This window comes from Sphaerodactylus townsendi, linkage group LG03 (genome assembly GCF_021028975.2).
Source record: "Sphaerodactylus townsendi isolate TG3544 linkage group LG03, MPM_Stown_v2.3, whole genome shotgun sequence".
In the NCBI taxonomy this organism is placed as follows: domain Eukaryota; kingdom Metazoa; phylum Chordata; class Lepidosauria; order Squamata; family Sphaerodactylidae; genus Sphaerodactylus; species Sphaerodactylus townsendi.
This window is the reverse complement of record NC_059427.1, coordinates 61,109,063-61,132,300: the sequence shown is the minus strand read 5'-3', so window position 1 is coordinate 61,132,300 and position 23,238 is coordinate 61,109,063. Positions and strand designations below refer to the sequence as shown.

General features: G+C 41.7%; 1 protein-coding gene and 1 long non-coding RNA gene across 3 annotated transcripts in view; one reads left to right on the top strand and one right to left on the bottom strand.

Annotated features, from left to right (window-relative positions):
• The window catches only part of VGLL4 (vestigial like family member 4), a 110,785-nt gene extending 102,808 nt beyond the window's left edge, over positions 1–7,977 (bottom strand). The window contains exon 1 of the mRNA XM_048489867.1: positions 7,743–7,977. The gene's annotated coding sequence lies outside the window, so the exon portion shown is untranslated. The remainder of the gene's footprint in view (positions 1–7,742) is intronic.
• A 158-nt stretch (positions 7,978–8,135) lies between these two features.
• Positions 8,136–8,965, top strand: LOC125429091. Of its 2 annotated transcripts, none has more exons than XR_007243944.1 (2): positions 8,136–8,318; positions 8,784–8,965. It is a non-coding gene; the product is annotated as an uncharacterized LOC125429091 (long non-coding RNA). The 2 variants fall into 2 exon arrangements; XR_007243943.1 differs by having other exon boundaries at positions 8,136–8,369.
• The last annotated feature ends 14,273 nt before the right edge of the window (positions 8,966–23,238 follow it).

Genomic DNA, 23,238 nt, shown 5'->3' with positions numbered 1-23,238 from the left:
CATCACAACAAACTAGGGTTAGATAGAAAACAAGAAGCTTGGATCTGTGCGTGAGGGCAGGAGAGAGTGAGCATGTGGGACCAGAAACAAAACCAGATTTGTGCTCATGATGTCTGAATGCAGCCTATGGGCTTGGGACAGATCATTCCTTCCAGTTCAGGAGTGGTCCTTTATCTTCTTGCCTCATCAAGTTCATAAAATATCCATGGGAGACCTCAAACAAACCAATAAAGACTGTTTTTAAAAGCCTGACATCCCCACTATCCAGCAACCATTCCGTTGTCAATCCAAACTGAAATGTGATCAGCCAAAAGCAGATTCCGCATGGGCCAAAAACAGCAGCGTGAAAGCGGTGTGAAAACGGTGTAAACCCTTTTACACCATTTTCACACTGATGTTTTTGGCCCATGCGGAATCCGCTAAAGAGTATTCACAAGAAAGTGTAAAAAACTAGCACTGCTCAAGTACCTTGCTGACCTTGCTTGTTTGCAGAAAATGCAGCTTCTCTCTTTTCTACAAAACAATGGTAGATCCTTGTCATTTCAACCAATACTTTACATACAATATTGTTGCAGCCTAATAGTCTCAACAGAACTTCAGTAAGGAGAGAAGAGCAGAAGTTTAAAATTACGGAAGCCATTAAAAGAAGTGCCTGTACAAACCTCCATTTAGAACTACTTCACAAGAGCTTCTAGCACCTGTGTCTCACCTGCTCTCCAATTATACCAAACTATAATTTAGATATGATCTACTAGAGCAGTTTGACAGTAGAAGATCCCGCCTCAGGGTAAGAAGGCAGAGTAGAAAGATTTCAGGTTCCATAACTATTAAGTATAATAAAAAGTATACTTTAGCAATGAATTGGGCTTTTAAGCAAAATATTTCACCCTGTCCCCCCAAAAAGTCTCATACAACGCCTTACATAAGAGGAACCCCTGTTCCCTTTCAATAAAACTTCTCATTAATTAGAAAAGCAAGTTATGATTTTCTATTAAATGTGGCTAATGTGTTTGAAAGATTATTTAGAGTGGACTGAGTCCCTGTGGGAAAATTAAAGATACTGCCACTTCTACAAAACTAGTTAATTTTGACTGTAAATGAGTTGCAATTGTTAACTGTCCTGAAAAAAAAAACCCTGCAATGATTCAGTTTCAAAACTAAGCCGGTTAGTTTAGTTTTCTTTCCTAAGGATGCAACATTCCACCATGCTGCCAACTCACCCTGTTGGAGGAGTCTGCTGAAATTGCTTTGTGTGTGAAAACATGAAGAGGAAGTTTCAGACTGAGCAAGAAAAGCAACATGTTGCCCTTCCATCACTTCTCTCCCACTCTCTCTCACACATACATATATATACACATATATATTATGCAGAGGTTTATCAGCTTAATATTTCTTCATGGCAGGAAGTAACTTCCTGCATATCTCCATGGCTTCTTCAGCTGCTAGTCCTTATTGACTTGCAACTCAGATGACATTTTGCTTTAAAAAGCTTCCCCATGCTTTGTCACATCTGAATGTGTCCTGAATGTAAACCAAGTTACATCACAACTGCAAATGATGTACTTAAACAACAATGCAAACAGCATCCACTTAGGGAACGCAGCATTACTAGAAGAAGAAGAGTTTGGACTTATACCCCACCTTTCTCTCCTGTAAGGAAACTCAAGGTGACTTACAAACTCCTTTCCCTTCCTCTCCCCACACTTTGTTAGGTAGGTGGGACTGAGAGAGTTCTGAACGAACTGTGATTAGCCCAAGGTCACCTAGCAGGAATGTAGGAGTGCGGAAACAAATCTAGTTCACCAGACAAGAGTCTGCCACTCAGGTGGAGGAGTGGGGAATCCAACCCTCTTCTCCAGATTAGAATCCACCTGCTCTTAACCACTACATTACGCTGTGACATTAACTGTCACAGAACCAAACCAGTTCGAAAGATGCCCCTTTGTTCATTTCCAATTAGTCACAGGTATCAATGTTGAAAATAATTTTCAGTACAAAGTCTCTCATTGGCATGAAACTATAATGAGGAAAGCCAAGCAGTAGATAAAATTAACAGCTCATAAACAGCAGAAGCTGTTCTGGACTTGAAGAATCAGAAAGGACCACAAGGGATACACAATCTAAGAACAGAGATAAAACTATCAAACTGTCACCACAAAATCTAGCAAGTCAGACCTTACCTGTTACAGAAACCTGTTGACCAGAGAGTTCTGCCAGTCTAAGGGCAAGTGCCAAGTCTAGGAATATAGAGTAGAAATAGTGGAAGGAAAAGTGACGGCAGAAACAATATAGAAAATCACTTGTCTGCTGCACTACTGCCACTTTGTCCTCTTCCAGTCCTTACCTCTCCTCATAAAGTATCTATTTTGTACAACCAAGTTGGGATATTTTACTTCTGCATCTACATGAGAACATAAGACAAGCCCAGACAGATGAGAGCAGTGGTCCATTTAGTTAAGCATCCTGTCTCACACAGTAGCCAACAAGATTCTCTGGAAGTCCAACAACAGAGCATACATGCTGAGGGTTTCCCCTGATGTTGCCTCTTAGCACAGGGATTCAGAGGCTTACTGCCTCTGAATGTGGAGGCTCCCTTTAGTCACTGTAGCCAGTAGCCACTGACAGACTTATTGTCCATGAATCTGTCTAATCCCCTTCAAAGCTGTTTATGTCTATGGCCATCATCACATTCTCTGGAAGCAAATTCCACATTTTAATCACTTGCTGGGTAAAGAAATATTTCCTTTTGTCTGGCCTGAATCTATTGCCCAGCAGCTCCATTGGATAACCTCAAGTTTTAGTATTTTGGGAGATGGATAAAAAGTTATTTGTCAACTCTATCGTGTCCCTCCCCCTGCCCCATTCATTATCTTTTCTAAACTGAAAAGTCCAACTTTTCAGCCTTTCCTCATAGGAAGGGTGCTCAAAACACCTAACAGCCTTGGTTGGCCTCTTTCGTACCTTTTTCAACCCTGAAATGTTCCTTCTGTGATATGGTAACCAGGACTACACACAGTATTCCAAGTGAGGCTGCACCATAGATCTATGGCATTATAATACTGGCTGTTTCCTTTTCCATCTCTTTCCTAATAATCATCAATACAGAGTTTGTCTTTTTCACTACTAGGTTGGCGATTTCACTGAGCTATCTATTACCACCTCAGGATCTTTTTCCCTCAGTCTCAGCAAGTTCAGACCACATCAACCTATATTTGAATTTGGGATTTTCCCCCCAATGTACACTACCTTGCACTTACCATCACTGAACTGCATCTGCTGAACTGTCATCAATTCACCCAACTCAAGGAGATCCTACTGGGGCTCTTATTTTAGTTTATTTATTTATATTTGTATTTATATCCCACCCTCCCCCAAGGGGCTCAGGGTGGCAAACAACAGTATTTAAAACAATATAAAACCACATAATAAATTTAAACGGTAAAACAATAACAACCAATTTAAAATACCCAACAGCATAGTAAAAGCAGATGGCGATAAAACATACAAAGGACACCCATGGGAGATTAGCAGTAGTATACTCAGGCCAGCTGGCAACAGATAAAAGCCCAGCGGAAGAACTCCATCCTACAGGCCCTGTGGAATTCAGTAATGTCCCGCAGGGCCCTGATTGAAAGAGCTTATTCCACCAGGTGGGGGCTAGGGCTGAAAAAGCCCTGGCCCTTGTGGAGGCCAGCTAAACCCCCAATAGGTTCCCCTCCAATGAATACTGAATAATTTTGTGTCATCTATAAACCTGGCCAATATACTACTAGCTCGAAGTTCCAGATAATTCATGAACAAATTAAATAGAACTGGTTTCAGTATCACTTCTTGTGAAACCTCATTGCATATTTCTCTTCATTATGAGAATTGCCCATTAATTCCTTCCTTTGCTTCCTTTCATTTAACCAAGTTTGCTTCCTTTCATTTAACCAAGTTTTAATCCATGAGAGAAACCTCCCTCTTATCCCATGTTATTGAAATGCTGGTTCACTTACTTCCTCAAAGAACTCCAAAAGTTTGATGAAGTAGGGTTTCCCTTTGTGGAAGCCATGCTGATTTTCCCTTAGCAGGCTTTGTTCTTCCATATGCCTAATAACTGTATCTTTGACCACAATTTCACCTAATTTGCCTGGGACAGACATTAGGGTAACTGGGCTGTAATTTCCTGGTCCTCTTCTGGATCCCTTTTTAAAAACTGATGTAATATTTGCAACTTTTTGGCATGCAGTAGGTCCTGAACTGCCTATTGTGTAGGAGAATGAAGTTGATGTTCAAGTGGCACATCTCCTGGGACTGTTAAGGATATCTGATGCCAGAAGACAGGGGTGCAGCTGGATAGGATATTTACTGCAGGTTAAAACATACAGGTCAGGAAATGTCTCCTTAAGGGCACCTGACAAGGCACTGGATTTAGAAGTTCAGTCACGAGAACCAGGTAAGCCAAGCTCATCAGTTCCCCAGATTTGTCAGCCTAATCCAAAAAAACCACAAATCCAAAAAAGTAGGTCCAGGGAGGCAAAGTCAAGTTGGTTGTTACCGGGAAAGCAAGCTTCTTCTGAGCAATCCACAGAACCGAGAAGCAGAGTAGCCTGCCATTAGAGGTGACCTAATTGCCTTCTCTGCAAAACGCACTGGCCTGTGAGCTGTCTCTCTCATCATTCATGGAGGGAAGAAATGCTGCAGCAGAATGTTTCCTCTTCAGGGAGCTGATCCTTGCTTGTAATCTTCTACAACATGACGAACAGTTTCTCAGTCGGAGGCTGATTGTCTACAGCTCCAGCTAATTCAGAGTGCATTAACGACATTGGCGATGCTGCTCTATAGGGGTGGGTGAACTGGGAGGACTTTTTGCTTGGGGTGCTGAGGGTGAACTCTGAGAAAGTCCTAACTTTGAGGACCCTGCAGAGGACTCTGGATCAACAGCTGGTTCATCCTTTTCTGATGAACAGCTGCTCTCACGCCTCCACTCCTGAAACATTCCTTCGCTGTCAGTGGGGGGGATTAACAGGAGTGTGTGGTAGGCTGCTTTCATCTTCGCTGTCCAATACAGAGGGAGAACCGATCATGACAGTTGGGTTCCAGTTGATGATTCAAATTACCTAGTTCCTTATTAGCAAATCAAATATTGAGGATAATTTAAAAGCTCTGAACCCCACAGTAAGGTTTAGACCATCACACATCATACACCCTCAGATTCAGGGGACTGTACCATTAAAGGACATATTTTGTTTCCATATCCAAAGTTCAGTTCTTGAGCCAGGTGCTGCAAACTACATACCTTAGGAACCGCCTCTTCCCATATTGCCCAGGCAGGCCCCTCCACTCTTCAGAGGGTAACCTTCGGAAAGTCTGTGGCCCAAAAATCATCCAGCTAACCTCGACTAGGCCCAGGGCCTTCTCGGTCCTGGCCCCTACCTGGTGGAATATGCTCCCGTTTGAGACCAGGACTTTGTGGGATCTAGTAGTTTCCACAGGGCCTGTAAGATGGAGCTATTCCACCAGCCGGGTTAACCTCTATTTAACATCCATTTTCTGGCCTCCCAGGGGGGGACATATTAGGGGTAGTAAGTCATCATCTGGATTTGGGTAATTTTATACTTTATTTATTATGCTGTCTTTATACTTTTATTGAAATTGTTTTTATACTGCTGTTGCTGCCTTGAGCCCTTTGTGGGAGGGCGGGGTACAAGTCTAAGTAATAAATAATAAATAAATGGGCATCTTCACAACTGTGATGTTGACATTCTTTTCATTTTTTCCAAATGCCTTGGAAAACCAGTCAATATGATTCTATCTTAGATGTCAAAATCATAAGTGTATTCTTAAAATAGAATCTTTTGCTACACAAAAAGATTGGTCAGGCATTATAGAACATTGAAATAAATTAGACAAATAAGTTTCCAAGTAGCAAAGGTTTCTGTTTCTGCATAGAACACTAAATAACTTTCATATAGACTGAGAAGCTGGACTGAAGATAACTAGAGAAAATATGGGTCACAGTGGTTGTAATATGAGCTGTTGGTACCAGAAGCTGTGCTTGGCTCATTTCATGCATGCAGGGGCTGAAACCATTCCACTTTGGAACAACTGGTACAAGAATTGGAATTTGGACCAGGGAACAGCATATGCCCCTTTAGAGAGGGTATGTGGGGGTATGTGACAGACAGTATTCCAAACTTTATTTTGGGATGCAGAGGTTATGCAACCATTCCACTTTCTTATTCAAATCTTCTTTGTAATACAGACTGCTTGGTAGAAACACAAATAGTGGTCCTAGAACCAGTGTTTGGCCCAGGCACCACTATATGTCTTCTTTCAGGACAGTATCCAGAGTGTGGAGATGTCCACATATTCTTTTGGGATGCAGCTTCCTCCCACTCTTTGCCTGCCCATTTGAGGCAGGGGAGAACCCACTTTGAAGCAGCTGGCACAAATACTGGTCTTTGGACCAGGAAACAGCAAAAGTTCCCTTGGAGCGCACACACCCCTGGCCCCCAAATGTGGCGGTTTAGGATGTGTGCCGGTCCAAACTTTATGTTGAAGTGAAGGGGGCATGTAGCCATTCCAATTCCTTATTTAAATCGTCATAATACAGGGTTCTTGGAGATAACCCAAACAGAAGCTTGTGGTGCCACAACGAGTGTTTTTAGACTATGCACCACTGTATGTCTTCTTGCAGAGGATAGTATCTGAATTTTGCAGAAGTGTAATTTGGAGTGGTTCAAATACGGTTTTGGGGTGCAGCTTCCCCTCGGTTTATGAATATGCAATTGTCCTGAGGACACCCTTCTGGAGCAGTTGGCACAAGAAATGAACTTTGAACCAGGAAATGGCATATGTCCCCTTGGAAAGTTGAGTCCCCTGAATATGATGGTGTATAATATGTGGTGGGGTGTAGAAGACATGCAGACCTTCCAGTTCTTTATTCTAATCTTCGCAATACCAGGTTCTTGGTGGCAAATAAAGAACTGGCAACCTGAATAAGGAATCGGGGACCAATTTCAGCTTTTCTAATGTGTTCATGCTCAATAAACAGAGGTAGTCTGTTGCAAAAGTTGGTGAGGTACTATAAAGGAGAAAGCCAAGGATTTGGCTTGAGAAAGAGAGCACACAACCAAATGAAAACCAGGCAGCCCAGCATCCTTAGAAAATAAGGGAGAAGAGGTGCCTAAATCATAAAACCTGGTTCAGGCAGGTTCCCTAAGAATTCATTCTCATTTCATCAGATACTCCCGTCTGGGCTTCTTTGGGTGTAGAATATTGTCAAGTGAAAGACAAGTGAAGTTCTCAGAATAAGATATTTCTGAAGAGAACGCCAGACTCGACAGTGCAACTCAGCCCCTTCTTTGCGTGCATGTGTGCATTTAGATTATAAAACCGTATGAAGCAGCAAATTCGGAGTAAAGAGAAAAAACCTCAACAACCAGGGAGCCTAAATCGGAGACAGAGAGTGGCATAAATCGGGTCCTGCTCTTGCAAGATCCCGTGGATCGGGGGCCGGTCTCGCCCCAACCGCAGACCGAACAACCGCCTGCAGCGAGGCCAGGTTGGGCGGGCTTCGTCCCTAACTCTGCCTACGCTCCTGCAGGGGGCCGCCCAGCCGCTCCGCAGCATCCGGGGAGCCAGGAGACACCAGCACGCCCGCTCCCGGTTCCCTCCGACGAAGTTGCGCTTCGTTTCCACAGTCACCCCCTCCCCAAAGGCGCCCAGTGGGTCCCTTCCGCCGGCCCCTCACTTACCAGTTTGCACGCCCTCCGTGCTGCTGGGTCGCTCCCCTCCTCCGATGCCAGGCCAGAAGGGAGGCGGTGAACAACGCGCTGCCCGCCGCCGCTTAGCCAAGTGCCGTTCGCCCTCGGCCGGCCAGGCTCGGAGAGCGCCCTGATCGGTGATTGGCTGGCCGCTCGTCCGGTCCCCAAACAATGCGAGCCTTGCCGAGTCAGCAGCGGCGCTCGGAATCCCGCGCCGTGCACGAGCCTAGCGAAGAATCCCAGGAATGATGGCATTCTCTTCCTAGCAGGTGGGGAGAGCCCGGGTGCCCCATTGGCTGGCCAGCCCATGAGATCAGCATATATTAGGCTAATCGGGCCGTGACGTCACATCCTTAGCAGGTAGAAATGGCAAGGGGCGGGAGAAGCGGAGGGAGGAAAAATCTCTTTGCAGTAGAGGCGCCAAGAAGTGAAAGAAGCGCCCACTGAGCAGAGTTCACCTTAGTTTCCTCCTACACGTAGGGTTTTGCAGTTGGCAATCCGCCATCTCTAACTGGATACAAACTGGACTGGCTTGTTGGACAACCTCCGGCCGTTCCTAGCGGGACCGTGGGTATAATACTTTATGGATCCGGGAAGCAAAGGAACCAAGTTGGGCTGGTGCAGTTGCTTCTACTTTGTTTTGAAGTTTGGTGAATTGTTCTGTCTCCTGTATTGCAGCCGGTTTTAGATCAGTACTATCCTGCATGAGCGTGTGTGTGGGAAATGTATAATTACTAAGGACAGAGTACTGTTCCTTAGTTTGCTGCTTTCTTGTTTGGGGTGCTAATAGACATTGTTAGCCAGAGGACAGGCACTTTGTTACCTGTTATGCTGGAATATAGCATTGATCTGTTCTCTAAGGCTGGCACTTAAATCCAGGAGCAAGTTCCACTGATAGCACTGGCACCTGACAAAGGGTTAGCCTTTGAAGAAACTGCCATTAAAAGCTCTAGAGTAGAGACCTAAAAATATTCTTTGAAAAAAATGCCCTATTCCTATAGGCTTAAGACATCTTTTTCTGGACTCTTGCAGTCTGCTTTAACGCCAGACCGTGGCACTGATGACCCCAGCGGATGGTCTTCAGCTGTGGAGTGACAAGAAAATTTCTTCCATGCTAATTCTGTTGAATGTTTTTTGTGTAACTGTACCCCTGCCCAGGGATTCTGGTGATGGCCAGGTAATAAGCATACATTAAATAAATCGTTTTTGATGCATTTGATGATTTCATTGTGAACATTTCTACGCAAATATTAGCCTAGAATGTGGCTTGAAATGGGCTTTCTAAAGGATCTGGCGTCTTTGCATGATATGAGTTAAAGAACGGTCAGCAGGGATGCTGCATTCAGCATCTGTTTTAGGAGTGTCATAGAGGTAAGTCCTATTGCTATCATTGCTTTAACTTTTATATAGAAGTGCTGAGTGAGATAATCTGTAGCTTTGGGGTCGGGAGCCATCAATATGCCAAGTACACTAGGCTCTGTCTCATTAAGCTCCCAGGAGTGGCTCTCTTGAACTAAGACCTTGGGATGCTCCTGCCCCAAGTCTACTTTTGGATGGAGCTAGTTCTTTTTGTGTGTTGGCTCTAATCTCATCTGCATAATCTGGTCTTGTTACATTAAACTATGTTATAATTTCCATGCTTTATCACTCTAATGAACATCACTCTAGGAGCAGCAGTAGCGTAGTGGTTAACAGCAGGTGTACTCTAATCTGGAGAACCGGGTTTGATCCCCCACTCTGCCACTTGGGCTGTGAAAGCTTATCTGGGGAACTAGATTAGCCTGTGCACTTCAACACACGTCAGCTGGATAACCTTGGGCTAGTCACAGCTCTACGGAGCTCTCTCAGCCCCACCCACCTCATAGGGTGTTTGTTGGGGGTAGCTGGGAAGGGAAAGAGATTGTAAGCTGTTTTGAGTCTCCTACAGGACAGAGGGGGGTATCAATCCAAACTCTTCTTCTAATGTGTTCCTGGTGGGGCTGCCCTTGAAACCTCAGGTGAGGCAGAATGCAACCATCTGTGCCTTACCTGGTACAGACAAGTGTCCGCAATTGCTCACAAGGGAGAGTTTTATTTGCCTATAAAATAGGGACACTTGTTCTATCTTACCTGAAATGCAATAAGAAGGGGTATAGTCCAAGGGTAGGGAACCTGCGGCTCTCCAGATGTTCAGGAACTACAATTCCCATCAGCCCCGGCCAGCATGGCCAGTGGCTATGCTGGCGGGGCTGATGGGAATTGTAGTCTCCTGAACATGGTCTCTGAGAGTCAGGAAGTTCCCTACCCCTGGTATAGTCCCTTACAATTCCATCACAATTGATTAGAGAAAACAAGTATGTTTACAGTTGAAAGCATTGGAGAAAAATGAAGAACAGAATGTCTTGTCAAATATTACATAGCAATTTCTATTGGGGTTTTTTTTTTTTTTTTGCTTTTTCCTTCTCTTTGAAATTGGGCAAGGGGACAGAGCTGGGCTTTGGTCCTTAACATGCAGAATGCTGGTCTGGAAGAAGAGGAGTGGATTTATAACCCCTTTCCTGTTCTGTAAGGAGTCTCAAATCAGCTTACAAACTCATTCCCTTCTTTCCACAACAGACACCTTGTGAAGTAGGTGGAGCTGAGAGAGTTCTGAGAGAACCATGACTTGCCAAAGGTCACACTGTTGTCTTTATGGACTCCTAGTTGTCATCTGATGTGGTTGCTTATCATAGCTGACATTAAAAACCACATACACAAATGGTGGTAATTTATTTTAGTTAGAATTATAAGTCTATATCTGTTTTACAATTCAAATGTAGGTATCTAGTGGACATGCATAGTTATTTCCTAAGAATATATCTGTCTTAAGATGTGCTTCTTCGGTCTGTTGATCAGCATACACTTCTAGAGAACTATGTCAATCAATTGAATGTAATGTCATTTTTTTCCCTCTCTATAACAGGATACACAATAATATTCATGCTGCTTTCATGGTAAACATCATGTTATAGATATAGCTTGTTCACAAATTTGTGTAAGTGGGTAATGTCAAGTATTATGCTTGAAAATCCAACAGAAATGCCTAGGTAAAAGGGAAATTAGATGCCCCTTTAACAGCTTTTAGCAGCTTTTCTTTTTGGATGCAGTTGCTTTGCTGAAAAATTGAGAAATTTATCTGCCGAGTTTTTGTCATTGAAGTCCTTAAAAACTTGGCAGTGCAGTCAAGGTTCTTTATTCTGTTTAAGCTGTTCAGCAGTTTTATCCGAAGTAATTAAAAATGTATATTGGATAAGCCACAGGTGCCATATTGATTGTTTACAAGAGACCAGAAGCTCTTGTAGCAGATCTTAAAATAGCTGAGAAGCTTACGTGATCCAATGTGAAAGCTGTGTACACTGATGAAGGCTACCAAAACAAGATAAAACTGGCAATCTGTTTGTGAATTGTTTTTAATGCCTTTGGATAAAACTGCTGAAGAGCTTTAACAGAATAAAAAACTACAATGGCACTATACTTTTCAAGGACTTTAACCACAAAAACTCAGCAAGGAAAGCCTCTCATTTTTACAGTACTTCATAATTCAGCTATAAGTAGCCTTTATTATAGGCTCTTGTTTTGCCTACATTATATTGTGTTTTTCCGTCATTTGTGTAGCATTGCTGAAAAACAGATCATATCAATTAAGTCACAAACAGCTGTATGTATAAACAACATTGATTGCTAAAATAAGATGAATGAATCAGCTGCCATGGACAGTTTTCCTGTGGAAAACCATCCTAATGGAAAAGAAATATAGAAAAAAATAACTCAGCATATGAAAATAAAAGTATTGGTATTTTGTCTAGCCTGAGATGTGTAGCCCAAGAGGCTTTAGCTTTCCAGCTGTTATTATTGCATGTTTACTATTGCTGATGACATCAGAGGGTGTTTTCGTGGAAAATTTTGATGCCAGAGAACTTATACAGTCAGCATAGACTGAAGCAAATACATAAAACTTGCCCTTGAGAGGTACATGTAACTATAAATATCAATAATAATTTATTCTGCTCACTAAGTTTTTTTTTCAGGCTGCCACAAAATGTAACTGAACTTAGTGTCAATAAAGTTCTCCATTAGTACACCTGGGATTTTTACAATAGTGCAGTAGATTCTTGGAGACTTTAACTCCATTCACATCTTGTCTTAATAAAGCTGTTGGTCAAAGTTAACAACTGACATCAGTTTTGCAAAATGTACTTTAAGGAAACTTTAATCTAAAGCAAGTCACTTTGCTCCATATGCAAATAATTTGAGCAAACATTTCAGCATTGTTCAGTAGTGAAGTTTCTGATTCACACAGCCTCACTCAAATGACAACATGCAGTCAAACTATATCAAAAATGCTCCCTAGTAATGACAGTGTGGCCCATATGGGAATACTTAGGATTACTCTTTTAAAAGTTGTTTGAAAAAGATTTTTTAAATGCCAACTTCAAGTTGTGTCAAATTGAACTAATTCCAGAGAGATGAGAAGATGCCCCAAACTTTGTTGGTAACTGCCATAGTTATCACAACAACAAATGGCTGTAATTATTTTGTATGGGATATCCTTTGCCCTCCTCATGGCAAGACTGGAAGATCTTTCTTACCTCTGGAAGGGGGACATAATCTCTGAGCCATATGGAAAAGCCATGTGTAAATATCTAATAAATAAACTAACAAAGATGCAGCCATTTGCAAAGAATAGCCAAATATGTTTTGAGTTTATTGTGCTAGTTTTCATATCCCAAGGGCAATTTCTATTTGTTCTATGCTTAGGCATTGAACAAGATCAAAACACCCATTCAACTAGTTCCATGCATCAAAGTGTGTGTATAGCTTGTGCTTTTTGAATAGCATCCCTGCATGCTACATTTACAAAGACTTTTGAAACTGAAGAATGTTGCGCTCTTCTAATTAATCCTTCCATGAGTTGGGGATCTGTTAAATCCCAGTGGGTTCGTGTAAGCCAGCATGGCATAGTGGTTAAGAGCAGTGGACTCTAATCTGGAGAACCAGGACTAATTCCCCATTCCACATGAAGCCTTCTAGATGACCTTGAGTCAGTTGCAGTACTCTCTGAACTCTCTCAGCCCCATCTACTTTACAAGGTATCTGTTGTGGGGAGGGGAAGTTGATTGTAAGCCTTCATGAGAATCCTTAAAGTAGAGAAAAGTGAGATATAAAAACCAACTTTTCTTCTTGAGCTCTAGCCTTTACAATAAGTGTTTTCATGCAAAAAAAAAAATACACCCAACAAACCCTGAACTTGACAAAAATCTAGATGGTTCCTTTTAAAAATGGTTAACCCACCCCTCCGTCACCCCTCTTCAAATGTTTACTAAGAATGTTGCATATGGCATTCTAAATGTAAGGGGAAACATTTTAAATGGAAGGTAGGGTTCAGACATGTCATAATTATTATAACTCCAGTTCCCATGTAGCCATGACATTTGTAGTAAGACATGGAGGTCAATCAGACTACAAATAATTTATTTACTATGGGCATGCTCCAACTGCAGTATAAGGAATACTTAACTTATGAAACTCCAGTGGCATCTGTTTATTGGTATTCTGTTTACAGAATATAAGCATTATATTACTCATAAAGAGAAAACTTTTATATCATTCCTCCTAGGCAAGTTCAAAATGTTTACAACAGCAGGGACATCAAGTGTGATCTATTCTTAAAATGGAAGTGCAGGTCACTGATGTATCTAGGCTGGCATTTGACCATCTTTGCCAAGTCAGGCAGCTGGCTCCCTTTCTGTCTCAACCAGACTTGGCCATAGTGATCCATGCAATGATCATTTCCAGGTTAGACTACTATAACTCAATCTATGTGGGGTTGTCCTTGAAACTGCTCCAAAAACCCCAGCTGGTGCAAATGCAGCTACACAAATCTTTACAGGGTGGGCACATATTTAGCCAGTGCTGTGCCAATTGTATTTGCTCGGGGTGGATCACTGATCAAAGTCAAGGACTTGATACAGACCTTCAAAGCCCTAAAAGGTCTGTGGCCTTCATATCTGCAGGACTGGCTCTCCCAGTACATTCCCCAAAGAGCCCTTGATTCGACAAGTAACAACTTATTGGTGGTCCCTAGCCTGGAAGTTCTCTGGCTGTTCTCAACCAAGGCCAGAGCTTTTGCAACTCTGGCTCCAATCTTCTGGAACACTCTCCTGAGTGAGACCAGAGCTCTGTGGTACTTATTGTTGTTTTGCAGGGCCTGTAGGCAGAGCTGTTCCACCAGACTTAAGGTTGAGGGCTACAATGGTTCCCAACTAGCTTTCCCTTTCCCATCCCCTTTTCCTGTTTTCCTATCATTTTCTTATCCCTGCTTCCCTCCTTCTTTGAATGACAAGAATGTTGGTTTGTGAGGGGTTGAGAAGTTCCATCCCCTCAGGTGGATTTGAGTGATACCAAGATGGTGTTAGAATTTATTACTGGATTGTTAGTAAGTTGTCCTGAGCCCATATGTGGAAGGACAACCCATATGCCCAATAAATAAATAAATAATAAAATTAAATGTAGTACAGATTTTGTCTGATGCTCTATTTTTCAGCCATGTATTCACCAATCTGCTTGGACCTGGATAGCCCAAGCTGACCCAGTCTTGTCAGATCTCTGGAGTTATCCAGGCTCAGCCCTGGTTAGTACTTGGATGGGAGACCACCAAGGAAGTTTAGGGTTGCCATGCAGAAGCATGCTGCTTGTACACACAAAATGTATTATGAAAGAATACATCACAAAGTGGCCTGTCAGTTAAAAGAATAACCAATTTACCTGATTCCCAATAATAATAAAAGAGAAGTACTCAAGGCCCAAGTCAAGTACCTAATATCAGCAGAAAATGAATTTTTTGGTCTTTTTGGATGCAGTACCAGTACTGTTTACATGAAGTAAGTTTTACTGAGTTGATAGAGACTTGCTTAACAAGTCTATGAAGGCATGAATTTCACAGGCAACTACTTTGAGCATATATCCCAAGTGGCAGTCACCTATGTGGTTTCTTCCATGCCTTGTAAAGTTTCCATTCATGTGGTTCCTAACAGCATGCTTATTTTGCCTGGAGATGCTTTTTAGGTATGGAAAAGTGTCTACACAGTTAGAGGAAGGCAGAAGCAATTGTATGAATGTCTGTCACTGTGATGGCAATCATGAAAAGTGTGGCATTAAGTGTACATGTAAATAGATTAAAATGGATCTCTTAGCAGGCAATTGTCAGTTTCATAAAAAGGACTCACTATTAGCCTCCATCCAAAAAAGTCTCCCATTCTAGGACATCATGCAAGCTTTTCTGGTTGACCAATGTATGAAAGATAAACGTTAAGTAGCATACGTTATAAAAAGCTGAATAAATGAACTGTGAAGAACAGCATGTAAAACTGCATTGAGCTTTTTTATCTAGTAAAGGCTCATATTGGAAAGTCTGTACTTTCAATTTTGAAGGTTTATTCACTTTTTATTGTGGACAACCAATTAAACACATGGGTTTCAATATCTTGTTAAGCAATGACTTCACTGTCTGTCGTGGGGAAGGTAGCCTATGTATCAACATTGTATCTTCTAAATTGGGGAATTGGGGCACAAAAAGAAAATTAATTATTTGGGTGCTGTGTGGTTTCCAGGCTGTATGGCTGTGTTCTAGCAGCATTCTCTCCTGACGTTTCGCCTGCATCTGTGGCTGGCATCTTCAGAGGATCAATAAAGATGCCAGCCACAGATGCAGGCGAAACGTCAGGAGAGAATGCTGCTAGAACACGGCCATACAGCCCGGAAACCACACAGCACCCAAGTGATTCCGGCTGTGAAAGCCTTCGACAAAATTAATTATTGATATAAAGCTCCAGCTTTTTTAAAGAAATGTGACAATACAAATTGGCTTGAGTTACACAAGAATAATTCAAAAATAAAATGAAACATTGCATACAATTATATGGCATCTAAACTAATAGAAATAAAGCCAGACATTCATTCAGTGCCATATCGACAGAAAATGGAGCCCAGGACAAGAACTGAGTTTTCTTCTTCCCCCGCCACGGGTTGCCTTGCCTCCCCCCACCTTCTCACATTTGCCTCTATTTTATCCTCACAACGATCCTTTAAGGTAGTTGAGGCCACAAGTGCGTCTAACTGGCCCAAGGTCCAGCAGGGTGCTTTGGAAGCAGAGGGGGGGGGGGGGTGTCCAGCACGCTAACTGCCTCCCCCTTTAGTTGCTGCGCTGCAGGGCCAGATACTCCCACTGCATTCCCCCCCCCCACCGCTGAGCACCAGCGGTCCTCTATGATGGAGGAGAGGGGTCACGAGGGCCTTCGCTCACTTGCCCCACAGAGCCCTGGCCAGAGAGGCTGTTGAGAGGTAGCGCGGCACCCCTCCCCCTAGCCCGGCTTTCTGGGCCCCGCAGGGTGGCATTTGGGGCTGGCCTGGCAGGCAGTGCTTTCCCCAGGGTGTCCAGGGGCGGGACTAGGCTGGTGTCTGCCACAATGTCAGCGTCCCATCCAGCCGGCAGCAGAGGGTGGACACGCAGGCCTGGTGGCGGTTGTGGCTGCTGCCGCCGGGTAAACCAGGCCAGGTGGCCTCTCCTGATGGCCCGGACTCTGCCACTGCTGGTGGGAAGGAGGAGGGGTGTGGGGGTGATTTTCTGCTCCCCCCACGTGCCTAAATGGCCTCTGTCCATGGACATATGACCCCATATGTCTCCCTGGGTGGTACACCCCTGCATTCATGTGGAAGAGAAGTAATTACCGTAGTTAATATTTCAAAAAGCTTGGTTATCACAAAAGTTCTATTACACACAAATTTAACCTTTGACATGCAAGAACCAAACAGTTTAAAGCTATTATTCTATATACAATGTATATTACCAAGTTCAGATAATTAAGGGATATAGGATTGTTCCACAAGTTCACATTAGTCTACTATGTCTTCATATGATTTCTCTGTAATGGATGACTTGCAGCTGGATCTGTGAATAAACTCAGCTGAACAGCACTGAACTCATCCTGCTTGCAAAAACAGTGTCCAGTAAGAGTTTCATTAACATTTCCCATACTTGTGCACATGCATGGACATGTTCCATGGAGAACAGGATTTTGTAGTCCTCCCAGTCTCTCAGAGTCTCTTGATAATTGATGCAAGTTACTTATACTCAAAATGTGTTTTAAGTGGTGACTCTGTGCCAGGATTTACAACAGCTAACTGATAACTGTCTTATAATTATTCTTTGTTATCCTGCACTACCAGCTGGCATTCCTTTGCTAGTGAATTTTACTAACCCATAAAGCAGAGGAGCTTACAGCAGCCATTAGTTTAAAAGGAGCCTGCAGTCTAGTTTCAGATTCAGATAATCGCTAAATATAGTGTTGAATACTTGAGGAGTCAGATATCTAACATCCTGGAGCAGCATGCCATTCAGTTATGCCCCACATATTGCTTCAAGGGGAAAATAATGAGATAGGGTATTGAGCAGATGGAAAACAATAAATCTTTCTGGAGTTTTTTTATTTCTGAAGCTTGCTGTCTTCCCAAAGTAACTGGCCAATCTGTACAAAGAATAAACCGAGAAACATACCCTTTTCCATTGAAAGATGACAGAAGACTTGTACATTAATCAACCATTTCTTGGACCTTTTTTGTTGCAGAATGCTCCACTTGGGTCTTAGTGCCTATCCAGTTCTATCCCCAAGGCACTAGGACCCAAGCGGAACATTCCAGAACAAAGAAGGTCCATGAGATGGTGGATTAATATACAATTCTACTGTCATCTTTCCACGGAAAAGAGTAGTTTGTTATAGATCAGGTCAAAGGTTCCAAAAGCTGCAGAGAACAACAGTGTTCCAGCTTGAGGAGAAGAGTCATTGAGAAAACTCCAAAGTTTAGGTTATTAATGAAAATTTTCAGTTATCACTGAAGTAGGTCTACTTGACATTGAAAAGATCCTCTTGCAATGAGTTACCTAATGGTTTGGATTCTAAAACCTGCTTGAGCAGAACTTTACACACAGAAAAGATCTTTCTACATTCCTGCTGGACTGCCCATGAGATTGGGATTTAAAAGGACAAAGTTCCATGGCCCCTATTAACTCTGTCTCAAAGCAGGGTAAATAATGTGATTTCATATTTATAATCAATAAAATAATAAAATATTGTAAAATTAATAAAATCAGTTAAAATTTACCAAACATCCAATTAGGTCAAGACTATTTAGTGCTACAGAATTTAAACACTATTGCATAGAACTTGGCCACCGGCTTTGTAATTTGAAGAATATTAGTTCTTAGTCAGAATGACCAGTAGTCTTCCTTAGGAAGACTCCTAAAATGTCATATTGAGACTCATCATGAAAGCTACTTTAAAGAAGACATGCTCCATGGTTTCTGGTTCAACAGCCTTATGTGGACAAAGTGTCTGGGGGCCAGGGATCTTTTTAAACCTCCCTTCCGAAATGGCAGAAGGCAAAGCTGCACAATGTGCCAGTGTAAGCCCTCCTATATCTGCTTATTTCCAGAGCTGACAGATTTGTAACTGTACAGAGGATATGTTTAATATTAAATGGTGACCTAAAAGAAGGGCCTCGGCCAAGATCAACTTGTCTTTCTGCATCAAAAATGTCTTGTTTTACTGCTTGCTTGGCTGTATCTAATCCTAAAGATAAAGGGACTTGTGGTGAAAAACCAAGACATTAGATTTTGCCTCACAGCCTTGAGCCAACTTGATGAAAAATGATAAATTAAGGTAAATTTTAAAAGGCCATGAGTGTAAAATTCAACTTGAGCTAGAAATGGAGGGATAAAAGAGTCACTCGATCTTCACTCTTATTTCTGTAGTCTCCAATCTCACCCTCAAATTTCAAACACAATTTTGGAACTGAAGATCCACTCTCAAAAATTTACCTTGTGTCCATTCAAGAGTAGCAAAGGAAGAGGAGGCAGGCCCCCCAAAATGAACCATATAGGAGATGTGCAAGTGTTTTTGTTTAAGGGCTGCCAGAATAATGTATCTGCCTTTCATATGAAAAAAGATTGATAGAGGCAGATCTAGTATCTATATCAGCCACATAATGACTGTACTGTTTTAGAGCAATTTGATTGAAAAACCATTCCTAAGTATTTACATTTACTAATCATTTCCAACCTTTGGCCATTAATGGACCAAGTCCTAAACTTTCTATACTTGCCAAATACCATTACTTTTGTTTTCTGATAGTTTATCTTTCAACTCTTCATTTTTTTACAGTAGGATACAAATCTGGTAAGTGCCTTCCTAAGCCTTAATGAAGTTCTTGATATTATTACAGCATCATCAGCATGCAATAAAACTTAGATATGCCAATGGGCAATCTTTGGTGGATGAAAGTCCATTTCATTGAGCCTGCTGTCAATATATAAAAAACATTGGAACTAAAATACACTCTTGTTCTACTCTCCTAGAGGTTTGAATAGATTCTGTTAGTTGTCCCTTTCTGTTGCATCTAACTTTAAGTGATGCATTTTCATGGAGAGTATGAATGAGGAAATTGAGGTCTCTTCCGCACATGCAGAATAATGCACTTTCAATCCTTTTTCACAATTGTTTGCAAATGGATTTTGCTACTCCACACAGTAAACTCCATCTGCAAAGTGCATTGAAAGTGGATTGAAAGTGCATTATTCTGCATGTGCAGAAGGGGCCAAAGTCTTTTGTCTAAAGAAGAGGTTTCTAATTTGGCCAACAATTTGGGGCAGGATATAGAATGAAAAACTGTTTTAAGGTCTATAAATGGAGCATATAATTTAAAGGGTCCCTTTCAACAGCATTTTTCTATTTGATACTCTGGATTAAGCAATTATCTAAGGTAGATTTTCCCTCCCTAACCCCTGCCTGCTCTTCTGCTATAATGCTTTCCAGATTCACCCATAATCTAAATTTCTCTAGTAGATGCCTGGCATATAATTTAGAGATGATATTTAATAGATTATGAGGTCTATTGTTGAAAGGATAGTTTCTATTTGCTTTTTTTTAAAAGAGGGATAACTATTGCTGTTCCTTTATCTTCTGGAATCTGACTAATTGCATCAATAAAAGTAAAAAGAATGGCAAAAAGGTAGCCCACCATTCTTTAGAATAAAGTGGTTTATATTCATATGTTTTGGTGGGCATCTAAGGCAGGCTCAAAGAGAATGTTTGGGAGCTCATTGAGGTCCTCAATAGAACTACAGCCTCCTATGTTTTCTGAAACTGTTCCTGAGGCTCAGAAGATCTCCAGAAATACAGACGAGGAGGACAAGTTGGGTTTTATACCCCACTTTTCTCTACAAACACCTTCCCCTCCTATCCCCACGACAGAAACCTTGTGAGGTAAGTGAGCTGAGAGTTCTGAGAGAACTAATACTAGCCAAGCTCATCCAGGAGGCCTCATGTGTAGGAGTGGGGAAACAACTCAGTTTTCCAGGTTTGAGTCCACTTCTGTTAACAAGTATACCACAGTGGCGTAGTGTCAACATATTGTACTATAAATCTGCCAAAGATCTACCACCAACCTACTTCCCTTTTGCAAGCTGAAGTGCGTTCTGAAGTGCCCAGGCAAGAGCTCATTTATATCCAGCAAAGAATAGCTGCAACTGTGTAGTGACCTCTCATGCAATGAGATAGGCAGGTATCTGGATTGGCAACTAAAGGTATAGTGTTTGTTTTCCTTCTTCCTGGGATGACTAACACACTCAGTTTGCAGCAATTTCTTTCAGACATTCCTCACATCAGAATGCCTATATTCTCTAGCCTGCTAATACTTGACCAGATTATACCTTGTTATACCATCCTTCATTGGAGAGAGGTTGTGTTAACAGTCTACAGTTAAAGGGCAAACTGAAAACCACTTTCAGTATAATCCAAGCAGAATTACACCCTTCTAAATCAGTTGAAGTCAGTGAGTTTAGAAAGGTCCAACTTTGGGGTTACACTGTTATTCTCCACTCACCTCTCCAATTTCAGTGGGGAGAGGGCTTCCCTTCTTGTAGTTTCTTGTTTAATGGTAGTATTATAAGCAAGAAAAAAGTTGGCCAAGTACTGGGCATATTTGGGCCATCAATTATGGCTATAAATATCATAGGTCTCCAGGAAGTGGTGGAATAAATCTAGCACAACAATAAACCCATCAGAAAAGTTTAATAAAGGAACCAATAACTACCAAGAAGTATATAGAAGTGGGTAATGTCATTTAAGTTTCCACAATCATCACATATGAGATTAAGTATCCACTCAACATTAAGACTGTCTATGGTAAACAAGCACTAATAGAATTTTTGATACAACAAATCACACAAACCTTGTCTCCAAATCCTTCAGACTTGATTGATAGTTCTAACCTGTTTGCACATTTGTCTGAAGGAAGTAAGATTTTTTTTATTCTATTTTTTTGGTAGACATTACAACTTAACAGGGTATCTTCCATTTTTTTAAAAAAATTAAGGTATTAAAAGCTCATAGCTTGATGTATTTCAGACCCCAATTTATTCTGCCAAGAAACCTGTTTTGCAAGACTTGTGGCTTCTAGAGGGGAAGGCAAGCTACTTTTCAAAAACCACAAAGACAGGAATGATTTACAGAACAAGAATATTTTGAAATAAAGGGCTATCAAGATTGTCCAGGAAAAGCTTTAACCCTCTCTAAAGATTTACTGTGCAGACAAAAATCCTTGCAACTTGTAAGGCATAAAAAGATGGAATAAACTAGCCCATTTCCCATTAAATTCGGAGGGGGAGGGGTGTTCCATTTTTTTTTAAAAAAAAAGCCTTCCCCTGCAGTATAACCAGAAGCATATTCGGTTTCTGTACACAAACAAGTTCACCACCCCAGCCCAGAAATGTACCGCATATTTCAGCCACGTCAGACAACGCCGACTCAGGTTACAGTCAAGATCTATAATAAAACAACACCTGTAATGTGAAGGACACTGCACTGTTGGCTTCCTGGTGTTTGGCTTTACACAGAACATCTGCTGTACATAAAAAAGGTTTAATTAGCTGTTGAACTGCATGAAACTTTTCTTCTGCATCTAGCAAGCTTCCCTTGTTCATCTAGCAAGCTTCAGAAGGAAGCAATTAAGTTCTTATCAAGATGTGGGGGGGAAGGTTCCAGTCACCAGTCTCTTGCAGATTTAATCTAGTTGCTTCTAAAGTTTGAAACCATATTTCTCATAAGTGCACTGTCTCTCAAAGTGGCAAGTTATGCAAACTCTTAAAATTAATATTTGTTATGGTTGGCCACACTGAAACTTGCATGCTTACCCAAGGTCCTGTATTGCCTGTCTTCTGAAAGCAGATATGTGAAATGTGAGTATGCTTGGATATAAAAATATACTAATGAGATTTTATACTTGCATCTCTTAACACATCCAAAATAAATACCTATTTATAAACTATTAAGAACTCCCTTTGACATGACAGCTCAGTTGTCTTCCCAATTACAATAGGCCCAATATTGGTGCTCCAGAAAATTAATACTATTTGGAGCCCTCACCATTCTCCACTCATTTTATACACGTTGTAATAGGCTCACAAGGCTTCCTGTTGTAATAAGTCAGGTTTCTACCTGATGTTTCGCAGCTCTTCAAAAATATGTGTAGGTTACATTTAACTGGCTGTCAGTTAAGTGGGGAAAGATTAAACTCTTCCCATTTTTTAAAATGGAATAGCTGCAACTCTAGCTGGTTGTGTGTTCAGGAGTGAGGAATAGATAAATGCAGCCCAAAGCACATATACGGTTTCTCCGAGTTTCCGCAAACTAGGTTTGGAACATGGGAGAGATTTTGAACCATTTTGGACTGGGTGAGTGTATGCGTGCATGTGGAGCATTAGTTACAGGGCATCTCATGAAGTATCAGATCAGGGAAATGTTGTTGTCTGTGGAAAATACAGATTTGTGGTGGAAGAATCACTTAAGTTAGAAGACTCCTGAGGCTGAGGGAAGTCTGGATGTTGCTTGGTGGGATGGTAGAATTAGAATTTTTTACCTCCTATTACAACTGATTCCCAGACAACAGAGAAAATGACTGCTTTTGAGGGTGGACTGTATGGTATTGCAAATCAGTGAGGTTCCTCCTCTCCCCAAATTCCACCTTACCAGGCTTCACCCTTCACCTCCAGGTGCTTCCCAAACCAGAATTGGCATTCTGAGGAAGGATACATACTTATAAACAAGTCTATCTATGTACATGATCGTGAGAAAGCTGAGCAAAAGCTCAAAGGTTTGGATGAAAAACTCACTTGGTTCTATTGTTCACATAAAGGAGGTGGATGTGGATACCCCCCCCCCCTTCCATATGCAGTTCCCTCATTCTCCCTCTCCTCAGAGCAGCTTTTTTGGGAGGGAAAGCAGGATGAAGCATGGAAGGAGATGGAAAACATCCATTTCACTAGCAAAACTTCACTTGCTGATATCAGGATTCTGGTCACTTCCTCACCATGTGTACAACACGCTAATCCTATTTAAAATACTGACTCCAAAGGTGC